This window comes from Corvus kubaryi, unplaced genomic scaffold (genome assembly GCF_017639235.1).
Source record: "Corvus kubaryi isolate FWS band 111438036 unplaced genomic scaffold, C.kubaryi_AGA036_p1.0 74, whole genome shotgun sequence".
NCBI lineage: Eukaryota > Metazoa > Chordata > Aves > Passeriformes > Corvidae > Corvus > Corvus kubaryi.
The window spans coordinates 1,668,064-1,680,071 of NW_024582061.1; the positions used below are offsets into that span (position 1 = coordinate 1,668,064).

Sequence of the window (12,008 nt, forward strand, 5' to 3'; positions counted from 1 at the left end):
AAGCTTATCCCAGTTTTTGTGGCAGGTGATCTGGCCTTGGTGAGCAACAAATCATTTGCCCCCAGTTCCTGAGTAACCAAGAGATGGAAAGTTTTCATTAGGTTTGGATTGTAGCTTTCCTATAACGTGCACACTCCAGGTGAGTTGGCCTAAGCCAGTGAGGTGTCTGTGTATGCAGATGTTGTACCCCAGCTAAAACACGTTTCTGGTTCAACTGAAGAAGGGTAGCAGGAGAAGAGTTGGCAAAGTAGTCACTAAATCCAGCAAAGCTTCAAGCACTGCCAGTAGTCTTGAGGGCAATTCAGTTCAGGAGGTTCCAAACAACTGCTGAAGGAACAGTGACATGGTTTGTTTGCTGTTGCTTGTTTATCTGTTCTGCACGGTATGTCACATTTATCAGTCAAATAGATTGTAGGGGGTAACAGTAATGATGATGTTTTGACTTTTGCTGTGTTTTTTCTGTGTTTTCTGACTGAATTCATACTCAGATGGCTTCTTCTTCTGCTGTTCCAGCATATCTGTCTCAGGCTGCCGCTAAAAAGAAGAAGCAGTAATCTGGCAAAATGAACTCAGAACACAAAAAGAGGAGCCACTGGAGACTAATCTGCAAGGTGTTCAGGTATTTGGACTTTCATATGGTACAGTAACTGGTGCATACATGTGGTGTGCTCTGCAGTTCTTGTTCTTGTTAACTCACAAAAAGTGGCTGAGAAAATGAGGTAAATAAAAAATTATGTGAAGGATGAAAGTTGTTTAGTCAGAATGCCTCCATGGAACTTAAAGATGGAGCCAGGTTTGGAAAGGTAGAGTTGCAGCTCCAAGGTCAACATGTTGATGCTGCTGTCCATCACATCTGTTAGCCAGATCAGATTTTACCATCTGTTTCTGCCCAGAGCACCAATGGCCATCTGAGAAGTGGTGGAGAAAAAGGACCCTTCTCTGACATCAGCTGGAGCAAAGCGAACAGCCCCTCCTCTGCTGATAGGCTAAGGCACTGTAACACTCCTGGTGACCTCAGGAATTAGGTCCCGGGCTAGGTCAACAGTGAGGAAGAAATTAATTTTGGTTCCCATAGGTGCCAGAGGTCCTGTGTCACTTGCCAGGCCTCAAGGATTTTTGGCAGCTTTAGGTTGTATATATGTCCTGGATACAGCTGAAAGAAAATAAGCTGGATACAGCTGAAAGAAAATAAGGCATTTACAGTTCTTCTCAGTGCAGAAATGAGACTTTCTAGTTGGAAAGCAAGAACAATCTAGAGAAATGTTGTAATTTTCTAGATAATAGGAAAATGGATTTTTGTTTTATGAATACATACAGGAGAAATAGCACAGCTCTGTTGAGTTGTTCCATGTCTCTGAAGCAAGGAGAACACTTGTGTGATTCCTTTTCCGTGCTCCATGTGAGCAGGTGATGACAGACAATGGATGTGCAATGTGACCGCTTAATGGCAGCAAGTAATTACATACATGTTTGTATGATGATGTAAGTGCAGAGGTTGGCTATACACGGCTTTGTAGCTGATTAATTAGGGGAAGCAAATGAGCTGCTAATGGGAGTAAAGGTAAGAGTTGTGCTTGCAGAGTGCACCGGTACCAAGGTGCATTCAGAGAAAGCATTTTATTTGTACAGTCATTGCAGTCTTATGTTATCTCATTGCAATGATTAAGCTGTTATAATTAACTGTTGCTCATAATTAAGTATTTTAAACAATTCCACAAAAGCAGAGGTACCTCCTAAGGGTATATATTTAATGGTTATATCACTGATATGTGAAAAATCACTCTTGTTGAATGTTACATCATATGTGACTGAAAAGCAGATGCAAGTAAACAGCAAAGTCATTCTGGATATTATTTTAATTCCTGAACTACACACTCTATCAGCTTGCAGATATTTATTCATGTTGGTATTTTTTATGTGTGTATTCCCGTGGTTTTGGCAGTGTGTTCATAGACACTGTTGATGTACTGTTTCAGATTCTGCTACCAAACTGCTTCTGGGACTTCATGCAGTTCTCTTCATCTGAGAGAACCTCAGATAAGTTACATGGAAAATTCATAGTAAATCCCAGAGCACCAGATTTTGCTGCACATAATGCAGATGTAACACATGGGACCAGTGAGTGATGGTGTAGTATTACTAGTACTTTTCCTTTCAGTATTTTGTCTTTTTTTTTTTTTTTTTTTTTCCAACATTGGGCCCTCAATGCAAGTAGTTGCTTGCCGTGGCATCCCAAATAAGTAAAGTCAATGGTGAAAATTCTTAGTTTTTTGCCAAGTGTTTTAGAGCCTTGAGCCAGCTCATTAGCCTTCAGAAACATCCTCAGTCTCCCTTTAGAAGAAACATTCTCAGTCTCACTTTAGAACTAGAGTATTCTCTGCAAGAACAGGAAACTGCTGTCAGAATCTCCTAATGTAGATTTAGGAAAAGTTTCTATTCAACTTTGAAGAGTGATACTGTTTTCTTGCAAGAAGATTAATTGTATCTAAATAATTTAAACTTTTTATCCTTTTGAAAATAAGTACGCTTGAGATTAAAAAAATGTTTTACCGTTCAGTTATGCAATTCCTTCAAAAGAGTTATCACTTAAAGACAGGAGAAACAAGCCTTACACAAGTCTTATTGATGATAGGAGGAATAGTACCTGAGAACATTTTGTAAGCTGAAATTATGGACTCGTTCTGTACCCAAAGGTGGTGGTCAAAGCAAACATCCAGTATTTTAGATGAGAATTACTGACCTTCCTTAATGTTCTGAAAACTCATCATTATGGGGAAGATAGAATTTGGATTTCAGATTGTGATCATTCCTCAAAATAACAAAACTCTAAAAGTCAGATTTTCCTCTGAGAAATTTCAGACTGTATAAGATTTGGGTAACTATGAGTAACAAGCTGTTTTAGAAAGGAAATTTTTTTCCTTCTTTGGGGAAAAAATGTGCTTAATGCTTTTTGCAAACATTTCATGTTTCTACCACTATCCTGATACACCATTTTCTAAACAAATTACAGATACAACAAAGCTACTTACAAGTGTTGCTATGTTTGAGAGATGCAGATTTTAATTTAGTTCTGTTTTCATGGAAGGAGTGCTTCCATTTCACAAATTTTGTGTCATTTTGGGACCTGAGAAACTTGAAATCAATATTTTATCACAGTCAGTATTTCTAGAAGATGATGGTGGATTAAAAGGTACTTCTCCTAATTATAAAACTTTGCAAAACTCTCAAACTCTCATGGTCTTTCTCATTCCAAAACACTCTGCATTGAGCACAGGAAGAATTAGTATCAAATAACTAATAGAGCATGTGATTTTTGCTGGGTCTGGTAACCAAGGCAATGGTTCCAGACAGTGCAGAAGGGTCAGTTCCTTGTTTGGAACTTTGGGTCTGCACTGAGTGGTGATCATGATGTCCGGGTGCTGTTTAGTTAGTGGGGAGCTCTGGATGCCTTTGTTTCAAAACCATGGCTTTGCACCTACTACACAGCCCAGACATGAGCAGTTCCTGATGCAAAATGAAGACTAGGGAGGAGTGGTTAGGTGAATGTCAGCTGTAAAAATCTAAATGCAGTGATGACACTAAGAAGGGAAAAAAACTTAAGGACAGCCTTAATTTCTAAAGTTCCTGAACTTGTGGTCTGTACGTTTGGTTTCCCTGATAATGTCCAAAAACATGATTTGGGGTTTTTTCTTTTCCTTTTATTTTTCTTTTCTGGAGGCAGGGCATTCATTGGACCTAAGTAGCATTTATTGACAAGTAATACGGAGAGGGAAGAGAGTTTCAGATATGAATTAAGTCTGAGTTATAGTGAGTCATAACTGACAACAGAACACCCAAGAAGAGCCATGAGACAGGATGAGATGAAGTGAGACAAGCCATGAAAGAAGGGACAGATTTATGAGTTATTGGCCTACAGGTGGGATGAGAAGATATGAGTGGAGAATGAGATCATCAGGCAGAAGTCTGGTAGGGGAAAAGGAGGGGGTTCTCAGGACACATCCTGGTAGCCTCCTGTGCATACTGGGAGGATTGATTTAAGACACAGGAAAATCAGTGTTAAAAATTATACAACGATGGGTTAGATACCAAACCTCAGAGGGGCTAGATTTTTCTCTCCCTACACTTAGAAAAACAAAGACACAACACTTAGGATGACCCTGAGCCTGCAACAGTACACGGAGACCACCCACTCCAAGGGTTATCTCACCTGGTTAAATCCTATCAGCCTGCTTTCAGTGTTGGTAATGCAGGGCACTTTTCAGCAGTTCAAGAAAACTGTTGTATTGCTTAGAATAAAGACAGGAGGCAAAATTTTCACCTTCAATCTAAACAATTCAACAGTTTTCTTAAAACATTAAGATTTGCTTTTCATCCCTGAAACTGAAAGCATGTTTCCAAATAACTACATCCTTCATACTAGGCTGCAGCCAAGGCACTGTGTATGAGTTATAATTGGTGGAACTGATTGCCAAGTGTGTTTGGGTGAAATTTCAGCTGGCAAAATTAAAATCCATTTCAAGATTCAGTGTCTTAAAATTCTCACCTGAAAGATGAAAGTAAGACCTTGGCTGCTCACAAGGGCCTGTACAGATCTGTGAAGTTTTTGTGTTACTGTAGTCATGGCCCCTGCCCCTTTTCTAGTTTTGTTCCTGTATTCTGTACAGAGAGATAAGGAAAATCTGTTTGGAGAAATGCACTGAAGTCTGTTCTTTAGCTGAATCTGCAGAATCAGTTGGCATCCTCTTGAAAAAAACTTTCCTGGTGGAATTTCTTCTTACACCTGATTCTGATACGAATAGATAGGAGTGGGGAAGAGGCAAATGTGTGTTTCTCACAGATTCAATTATTTTTGCTTCGTGATTTAGCTAAGAATACTAAGGACTCATATGTGCAGGTGGAGAGATTGAATTAAAAGTCATTAAACTTGGTAATGGATTGGTAGAACTTCAGGTGATCAGTAGAGCAGTTTTGATTTGGTTGGATGTATGAAATTTAATTTGGACTATAAAGGTGAACTGCATTAAAAATTCACAAAATCTCTATTATTCTTTAACTATATTTGGAGCTATTTAGTTTTGTGTGGAACTGAAAAAAATGGGTAGTTTTTCCTTAAAACAGTAAAGTTAAAAAACTGTGAAACTTTTTTGCTCGGTTTGAGCCAGTGGGCTAAAACAGGATTTGGTTAAGCCTCAGTGTGTAATATTGTATATTTTGTTTAACTGTTGCTGATCACTTGCCCCACAGCAGTGTGCACGGAGTCAGAGCTCCCTTCAGGAAGGGCTGGAACATCTGAGCTTAGTGCTGGGACTCATCCTGCAGCAGAAGGACTTTCCAGCTGCTCAGACTGGCACCTGTCCTCAGCCCTGTCCAAACCCAAATGCCTAAGGAAGTGTGTAAGGACAAGGAAATTGTAGATCGTATTTCAGCTAAGTGATCTCTTGGTGCTCCCCCACCCCAGAGAAACATGCAGCCAGGCATAGTTTATTTCTCATTAGCAACTGAAGTGGATTTCTGTTCTGTAAACTTTCCCGACCTCCCTCTGAGCCTTGCAGCCTCCCTCGCAAGGAGTCCTACAGCACAACACACCTGTTGTGAAGAGCCAGTTCATTTTTGTTTGTTTTGAAACTACCTCGTGCTAGTTGGAGGTGGAAGGATGCCTTATAGAGTCCAACAGTGAAACTGGAAAAGAATTTTTAAGATTGTATTTTTGAAATGTAATTGATGTTTAGGCATTATGTAAGTGTGGTAGAGCACAGTTAAGTAATCCAGGACCGGGTTGCCTTGTGAGTGGAATAACCAGTAGCCTAAAGGGTCTGTGCTTCAAGAGAAGTTAAGTCTTAGCAGCCATATCAGTTTTAAGCGTGGGCATATTTGGTAATAGCAGAAAAACCCCAATGGGTTCCAGTTGATGAAGCATTTGAGCATGCATTTAACTGCTCTGCGCATTTCAGTCTGAGCTGTGCTGGACTACGGAGTCTGGGTGTTACTCTGGAAGTACCTCTCTGTAAAATTTGATCCTGTTGCAGCGCTTACAGTGGGGTTTTTTTGTTTGCTGGATAAACACCGTAGGCTTTTGACTTTGCTATCCTGTGTTGGATAGTGTTTGTTTTGTGTAGAGCCCTGATTCTAACTAGGAGCTTATTGACGTCAACGTGTTCTGGGATGTTTCTGCTTGCCAGTGATAAAAGGTGTGAATGGTAGAGAGAAGTAATGGGAAGAGAGAGGTTAAAGGTGCATGAGGAACCCTGACATCTATGGAAGATAGGAAGAACATAGATCACCACTCTGTTACATATTGAGACACAAGATCTCCTTAGGATGGGCTAATAAATACTTCAGTAACTTCAGCTGCCTGAGCTGCTGTGTCTGCAGACATGGTTTCCCCTTCGTAGCACCTTCTGTGAAATAAAAACACAGTAAGAGCTTCAAATGGAAAACAGTGGAAAGAGAAAAGTATTAAAATTACAATTTGCTCACCAGGTTTTGTAGACTAATAAGATTATTCCTGCAAAACAAAATGACCAGCCAAACAAACATACAAAATCATGACAATTGAGAGACTGATTTTAACTAAATCTCCATAGAGTCTTGCTGTCTGTGGGAATTTTTCCTTACTAGATTTCATTTTAAGAAGGTTTCTTAATGCAAATGGACTTTGCAAATCTTAGTCCACTGAAACTTAAAAATCAAATCTTCTCTTTTGGCAAAATATAAGAAATATAATGCATGACATTACATTACATAACAGTGTTATTCCAAAATGAGTAGAGTTCCAGGTTAAAATTCAAGACAAGCTGGTATAATACCATATTTGATCCACACATATACCAAATTCCTTATGCAAAGACAAAGCTTGGGAGAAGACAAAATACCTTCTTTTTTGTATGACATAATGGGGCACTGAAAGATTAGGGTCACAATGTTAAAAATTCTGAAGTCCTATTTAGATTGCAGGACAGAAGACTGGACTTTGAAAAATGCTTAGCTCTATTGGCCCTGAGCTATTCCAAATATCTGATCATAAGAACTGGAGCAGGAACAGGTTGATGCTGTGCTCACTTGGAAATCTGACACCAGTGGTGTCACTAGCAGTAGAAAATAGAGAAGCTGTTTGGAACATCTGTTTCAGTGCAGGAAATAAATGTGGATGCTGACATTTAACCCAGTGTCTAAACAAAACACCTTTCTGGGTTTTCATAAGTATTCTTCATAGGCAGAGGGTAAGGGGGAAGGAAACAGAACAAATGAAAAGTCATCATTAGGGTGGAGAGGAATGAGGGCAGCAGGATAGCAGGTGTAGGAAGAAAATGCCATGGACATTGATGTCAGTGAAAGATGCAACCCATCAAAAGCCATGCCAAAAGTAGCAAAAGAAGATGCTGGAAGCGGTAAAAAACGGAATTATTTTTCCCACAGGTGTTGCTGTTGAGCAGAAATTGGAAGCAAACTGTGGGGGTCAATAGATTAAGAAAATAGTCCTGCTCATCATCACAGGAAACCATAAACCTCAGCACTGTGGGACAGGAGTGACCAGCAATGACCAGCTTTACTGCCTTAGGAGCATCCCCATTAGCTGTATTTCTCAGATAAGGTAAGAAATCAGTTAATTTCTGAATTGAATTGGGAAAATACTGTTTATAATCAAACTAAATGCAGCCTAAGCAAAAAGCCTGAATATAAACTTCTAAAATCAGTGACTTTATACATCTTCCAGAGGCCATATATGTCAAGCGTACACCCGTCTTTCAGACTGATACAGTAGAAGTGTGTTAACACAGAATACTGATGTAATTCTCTCTGTTCATTTTCTTTCTTGAAGCTGTTTGCTGCATTTCAGACAGGTTAAAATGGAGTGTTTTTCTGACTCTTGGGACTGACATTCAGCTTGCCTATTATGTCTTATTAAAGGCTCTGTCAGGTTTGAAAATCAGAAATGTTCAAATGAAAAACAGTGTCTGGAGAGAGAGGCACAATATGCTTCTGTTTTCCAGCCTGTTAATAAGTGAGGAGTGGGAGGTAAAGCAGGGTTCAGTACAGGACTGGGGGCTACTTTAGTCCTTTCTTTAACTGAAAAGAGAAAAAAAATGTTTATTTGTTAGGGAACAGCCTGTGTTTGTATGCACTCAAAATACTGATTGATTTGCTGATGTTACTGACAGACACTGCATGCATTTAATGTCCTTGGACGAGAATTTGCAGTAATTCTGTTTCCCTTTGTGGAGATAATTAAGGCACACAACAGCTGTCTGGGAAACATTAGCGCTCCACTACCTGTTCCCAGGGGAGCAGAGGCAAGGCAGGAGTCATTTGACCGTGTGATTGGCAGGACTGGAGTGAGAATCAAACCTTAACCAAGCCCTGCAACCGAAGGTGGACACACAGCATTGTACTTAAAACATCTACAGTTGCTACGCAAATCTTGGAATTGTTTTGGTTGGAAAAGACCTCTAGGATCATCGAGTCTAACCATCAAATGCAGAGGAGAAGGTAGTTTTGTGTGTAGAGACAAAAGATACAGCTGCGCTAAATGCTCTACAAATACATAGTGAGAGGAATCCTTATCATGACACTGCTCAGCCTATCTAAAAGAGGAGGAATCTCCTGTATATTTCTTTTAGATAGTAAGTCAACTCTGCCACAGCTGAGCAAGATTTAGACATGTGTCTTTTCTTCTCAAATCAAAACTGTATATTAGTTAAAGGGTACACCTTTTAATTAATTTCTCAAAATGTGTGTGTATATTGCATTATTTCACAGAATTATTTAGCTTAGAAGCACAAGCTTCCCTAAACCTCATGGTTTGTGCAGTATCCTCCTTATCTATAAATAAACAATATATGACCTTTGTACTCTAGAAGCCTAGTAAAGACTCTGGCAGGACATCACACAACCTCTTAATATAACTTTCCAGCTATTTGTGGGAGTCTGCCTCCGTGTCGCTGAGAAACAGAGTTGGAGGTGACAGTTCAGATTTTGCCTCCTCCTTCCGGAAGCCATTTCAGTCATACAGCCAGTTATGTATCTTACTGTGCATTTATAGCTTAAGGAGTCATTTCCACTTGGAAATAGTCCTGGGCACAGCGAAGATGGACATAGAGTGCAGGCAAAGGTACAGCTCTGTTACTGCTTTAAGGTACTGAGATTAAATGTATGTTTACCAGGTTTCTGTTTCAGTGAAAATTGCAATAATAAATGTGATTATGTACAGTTCAGTAAAGATGCAATTTAGAATGTTAAAATATTTATGTGAGGTCTCAAATGCCACTCTAAGTAGGTGTTATATTAAAATTGCATATTAAAACAAAATACAGATTTCCCTTCCATACTTGATGTCAGTTACTTCATTTCAATTACTGAAAATATTTTGCAATTGTTTTTAGTTTCCTGTTTTTCTCTGCTTACATAAATAAACTTAGAAGTTTAATGAATTATGCTTAGATCCTTCAATATTTAAACTTCTGTCTGCTTTGATAATTAAAATTGAAAGCAAAATAAAATTTAGAAGTGTAGAATGCAGGCATGGTGTTTCCACATGGCCAGAACGTTTTCAGATGTTCATAAATGTTGTACTGTTCTGGAGCATCATATTAATATTTGAAGCAGATATGTGTTCAACTATAGGAAGACTTTCTTAGGTCTTTTTTTTGGGCGTCAGACCTCCAGTAAGCTGTTTAACATGAGGGCTCCTCCAGTGACCCTTGCTGAAACAGTGTTTGTTAGAGTGCATGTGGCAAAGCAGCCACTTGATTCCAGGAGTCTGGAAAATGCAGTGATATTTCAGGTGAAAGCGGTGTATTCCACTAGCAAAGGTGGTGATCTTTTTGTAAACTGAAATTCTGTGAATTTTAGAGAGAAGCTGTGATTTTTAAGGTTATACCTGCATTAGTGGTATGTATTAGTTTCTATATTGTTTAGTTTACATATTTCACCTACATCCTTGTAGCCAGATGCAGAGCTGTTTGTGTCTAATGAGTGTCTACTCTGAGGATATTTTTATCAACAACTATACAAAGGAAACTGAAATTAAAGACTTCCCCATAGGCTTTGTGGATCATCCACTGTTTTGTTGTTGAATTAATGAATGTTCAGTACAACACTACAAATGGAAAATGAGCTGCCATTGTAAGGGAAATTCAGATATGTTTTATGGATCCTTTGTTTTTCTTGCTTCCTTGTGGTTGCACAAAATCTGTGTTTTAGGGAGAGTGAGAGAAAATCCTAAGGGCAGCTGTCAGAACCAGGACAGAGATTTGGTTTAGTCACTGGTCTCTGTGCAAAGGGACTTCTCTTTCCTCCTTCCCTGCTGCTGGACCTAAAAATGGATTTTGGAGTCCCAGAGCTTGTGGCTTCAGTTATGTGGGTATATGTTGTGAGAATTAGTAGTGCCAGTGGAACTCAAGGTTGATAAATACTACTATTATTTTACAATTAGGTATTAAATGTTACCTGTATTACCCTCTCAGGACAGCACACGGCACTTCAGGGAAGAAACGCGTAACATGACTTGAAGAAAACGAGAACGTGTTTAAACAGAATGTCTCCAGGATAGTCAAGGGAGAGATTAAACCGGAGTTCAGAGGAAGTCTTTTGTAGGTACACACACTAGTGAGGAATTACCAAAATGGGAGAGCCAAAGGGGGGTGCTTAGCTTGCCCTTTTTCCCCACAGTAAAATCTGGGAAATGAAATTTCAAATGTCATGTGAATATTGAGCCCTATTTTGGTTTACTTTTAGTTTGTTGCAGAAAATAATTCCAAGGCTTCTTTTTTTTGTCCTGCTGTTGTTGGACAAGGGTTCTTTCAGCAATGTCAAACTGGTTGACTTACAATAGGAAAAAGTGCTGTGAAATAGTGATAAATAAACAAAACCAGAAAGGTTTTTTATGTGTTTGTTCTCCACTAACTTTTTACTGTGCTGATACTCTCAGTGATTATTTATGATTGTATGAAAACTGTGTCTGTCTGCACAAATATGAGAAGACACGCTTGGTTTAGTTGTGCATATGAAGAAAAGGAACTGCATAAAATATTTTTCATTCCTCTTGTTAATTCTTGATTGAAATCCATTGAGCATTGTTATTCTTTTGCTGGTAATGCACAGACAAAAGAGCAGACTGTCACCAAAGAAAATTCCTTAATTCATATTTTAAAGGATAAAAATGAAGAACATGTTATTTATTTTATGGATATGTATGTGCATAGTTAAACGTGTATCAGTTATAATGGGCCAAGGAAAGCAGAAAGGAATCCTTAGTGCAATGATGGAATGGGAAGGAGAGAACCAGAACAGAGCTGGCTTTGAGATTTGAGGCAAAGGAAGGCATTTCATGTGCAAAGGATCAGGCTCCTATTGGATTCCCAGTACTGGGGGCATAAAACTTTAATTTCCTTATAGAAGCAGAGCAGTTTGAAGTGATAGGTTTGACAGTGGAAGCTGAGTATTGGTTTTCTTTTTAATGTATTATTTATAATTTAAGAAGTTGTTATAATTTATTACATTTTATTTTACCTTGTCTTTAAAACTACTAGTTATTTTTTAAAATAATAGAGTAAGGTTTAGAATGCAGATTTACACAAATACGTATATATCCATTGTAGAAAAAAAAAAAAATCTATGAAGCAAAGAAAATAGATTTAGATCAATTCAATTTGACATTTTGTGTGCAAGCAGACTTGGGAGCCTAATTTGTACTGATTACAATAAAAATAATTTTGATGAGGGAAATGTTATGACCCACACACAAAGGTGGGGTAACTGAGGTTCTTGTTAATAGATCCCTTGGGGTGGATCAGAGTGAAGTGACACTGTGGTTTTAGAGAGAGAGATAGGGAGATAGATAGCAGGTTTATTTTAGAACCATTTGATTGCAATGGAAAGGAGGTATGTAGCTGGCTTGGTTAGTATCTACAGAAATACAGCAATATAAAAGTATAAAGGTACCACTTAAGAAAACATATAAGGAAAAGAAGGGAGAAAAGATAAGAGTAGATAGTGGAAAGATATCACCA

The 12,008-nt window shown here is 38.6% G+C and overlaps 1 long non-coding RNA gene across 1 annotated transcript in view; it reads left to right on the forward strand.

Annotated features, from left to right (window-relative positions):
- Positions 1 to 11,048, forward strand: part of LOC121675311 — a 69,978-nt gene extending 58,930 nt beyond the window's left edge. The window contains exons 5-7 of the long non-coding RNA XR_006020040.1: positions 514 to 619; positions 7,417 to 7,591; positions 10,464 to 11,048. This is a non-coding gene — a long non-coding RNA (uncharacterized LOC121675311). The remainder of the gene's footprint in view (positions 1 to 513; positions 620 to 7,416; positions 7,592 to 10,463) is intronic.
- Positions 11,049 to 12,008: the final 960 nt, after the last annotated feature.